We start from the raw sequence: 3,525 nt of genomic DNA, 5'->3' as shown, positions 1-3,525 counted from the left end.
AGCATTGTCTTTCAAATTATTGATGTAAATTCAAATCATTAATTGTCTTTTAAATTTTGATTGGTATGCACGAGAGGGTGATATTCAAAAATCTGTATCCTGCTGAGGCATGGGGTAGAGTAAAATGTCTCCCTCGTATTAACCAATCCAAATCTGGCATTTTCATGTGCATTATAATAAATATATATGTTTCATTAATCATATACGTTTTTAGACAGAATGTTATTCATGCATTTGTTATTTACCACAAAATATCTGTTTAATTGTAACAGGGGCAATACTCTACATCAGCACAACGAGATATTTCTATTAGACGAAGTCACAAAGTGCGTCATTCTGTGAATAATGAAAATACGTCTTATTTTCTGCTGAATGTGTATATCATATGAACCTTCATCATTTAAAATAAAGAAACTGCTTCAAAAAGAAGAGACTAAACTAAGAGGGCTTTTGAATTATATCACATACGATTAAAACCTAGTTCTAGTTCTATAGTAATAGCATTAACGGTACCTATTTGACTACCAAAATATATGAAAAACCAAAACCGTTGATAAGTTGAATAAACCAAAATTAAAAAGAAAACAAAATCCTTTTCAAAGTCCAAAACATCCGTATTTCATGAAACTGGAGGTAATAGTTAAAACATGCCGTGTGTTCCGTCCAAGAGACCGTAGTTCCTATATAGGATGGTGAATATACATAAACTAAAATGAAAACCAGATACACCGACAGACCGAAAGACCAGGATGCTACTTAATCCACAGCATTATCAGACATACCTAACCATTCACAGCACCTGCAATAGAAAGGTTATGGTCAAAAAGCATTTGCTATCGGATTAGTCGTAAATTATATATACCGTCTGCCATCGTGTTTTTTTTTTAAACAGTTATACAATGTAACAGGCCAATTACCTCTTAACAGGTTAATAACCGACAACTTCTGTTGTGTTAACGTTGGTTGTCCAAAATAAGAAGCAGACCTTCCGCTATTGTTTTCGTAAGATTTGGTGTTTTTTCTTCATAGTTAAAGGTTTACTATTTTACGTTTAGACAGATTTGTTCATTGTTTATGTACACGTGTTTGTATGTATATGCACAGTCGGATGACGTGTCCTCTGCCTAGTTGACGCTTCTGCTCTCACTACTTTAAGAGTTCTAGCGATTCCGATTGTCCTTCTGCTCTTGCTTCATTATAAGTTCACAAAAGGATAAAAAATACCGAACTCCAATGGAAAATCAAAAAGGGGAAGTCCACAAAAACTGATAAATTCAAACGTTTTCAACCAATGGACCGAGTGAAAAACAACTGTCATATTCCTTACTTGGTATAGGCATTTTCCGAAGAAATTGGTGGGTTAAACCTGGTTTTAAAGCTAGCTAAACCTATCACTTGTAAGACAGTTGTTTAGAGTTCCGTTATATTGACAAAATTTAGTGAGCAACCCAAACAGACATAATAAGTTAATGTGACAATTTTTGGGATCCAGCAGCCAAAACTGTGTTAACATACATCACAGACATACAACACAACTGACTCCAGTTTCATAACGATACCATTTGTTTTGAGATATCTGAATTTATAATGACTTTATTATTGTGTTCAACTGACATCGGAATACTACTTTCATATTCCTTTTACAGTCGATAAAATATGTTTTTGCTACGTGTTCTCAGTCATATAGTATGTTTTATTATTGACTTAATTGTTTTCAAAAGTGACGTAGCTTATAATTATCTTTCAACTTTCTTATTAAGGCTTGAAAACCTGTCAGTGGAGATGGGAAAACTGTTAACATTAGCTCTGTTATATAAGAAAATAATTATTATTACGTAACAGTCAGACATTTTAATATATACAAAATTCTTTGGTGAAGCCTCGAACTGTTACAGAGCATATATTTCAAAGTGCTAATGCCATTAAACTGACAATACCATGAGAGAACGTAATAAAGAGGTAGGACTAATTGCCTTGTATTTGTTGTGCGTATTTGTTTCACTGACAAGGTCAAAAACTAAAAGTTGTCAAATCTTACTGGATTACAGTTTATATAGATGTATTGGGTTATGTTATTGGCACATCAACTTAATGACACACAAATTCAAAAGACATCTGGACATCAATAGGTTTACAACAATAACTAAAGTATGCACTTCTTTTAAACTGAGTTTTACTGTGCGTATTGCTGTGTGTTTGTTTATTCTACATTGGCTAGAGGAATAGGGAGAGGGATGAGATCTCAGAAAACATGTTTAACCCCGCCGCATTATTGCGCCTGTCCCAAGTCAGGAGCCTCTGGCCTTTGCTGGTCTTGTATGTTTTTTTTTAATTTTAGTTCATTTATTTCTTTCGGAGTTTAGTGTGACGTCCATTTGCACAGAGCTAGTACACATTTTTGTTTAGGGGCCAGCTGAAACCCGCCTACGGGTGCGGGATTTGCCCGCTGTGTTGAAGACCCATTGGTGGCCTTGGGCTGTTTCTGCTCTTTGGTCTGGTTGTTGTCTCTTTGACACATTCCCCATTTCCATTCTCAATTTTACTGTTCCTTTGGTATAAAACAAAGTAAAGACTAAGATTTATTAAATATGATGTGCATAAGTTTCTTTGTATTCAAATGTAATAACATGCATAAAAGGTTATTTGATAGTACCTCTAAAAACCTCTAATGGTCATTTTATTGTTTAGTTCATACCACAAAACCTTTTTGTGGTTTATGTCAAAAGAAAATATATCTGTAATGATTTATATGTCTATACTTTAAAATAGCTTAAATATCAACAAACATACAACGTCGTCCCTTTAAAGCTAATGAGATTTTTGGCTCATTTTTATTAATTATTCGTGAAAAATAAAGTAGGACGCCAATTTCGATAAAAAGTAACATTATATAGAGATTTCACAGACATTGAAAATTATAATTTAATGCTATTTGATAGTATGCTATTTGATAATCGTCCAACGTAGAGAATTTGTCGAGAACTTACCAAAATTCTCTACTCATTTTTACCCTTGTAAAGAGGCGTATAGCATTAACCAAATTAGAAACATTTTCAACGTTTAAAAGTTTACATAAGGACACGTAGACAGAATAGACACTGATCAGTAGCAATAAGTATGGATTTGCATATTTGATCAAGGTTGTCTTTCCCTATTGAAGTTTTCGTGCCCCAATTCACATTTACCTACGATTTATTATATATTATTTATGATTTCAATCAAAAGATACCTTTAAGTATCAGAGTGATCAACGTACGCTTATGTAAATTTACAAACTTCGGTGATAATAGGGGCTTGTTGTGATATACATAACCTGCATCATGTTGTCGCTTTTTCGAGTTTATATTATACTGCACAGTCTGCATCGTGGAATGTATATTCCAGCGATGAGTTATATTTTATAACCGCAACATCTTATGCAGGTGCACGAAAACGCCTCCAAGGTTTTCAAGATGCTGATCTGACATTTTTATAAATTGTCGAGTTGGTTTGCTTGTTAGAGCAGTGTAGAAAATGTTATGAATG

This window comes from Mytilus californianus, unplaced genomic scaffold (genome assembly GCF_021869535.1).
Source record: "Mytilus californianus isolate M0D057914Y unplaced genomic scaffold, xbMytCali1.0.p SCAF_3, whole genome shotgun sequence".
In the NCBI taxonomy this organism is placed as follows: Eukaryota; Metazoa; Mollusca; class Bivalvia; order Mytilida; family Mytilidae; genus Mytilus; species Mytilus californianus.
Note: the sequence above shows the minus strand (reverse complement) of the source record.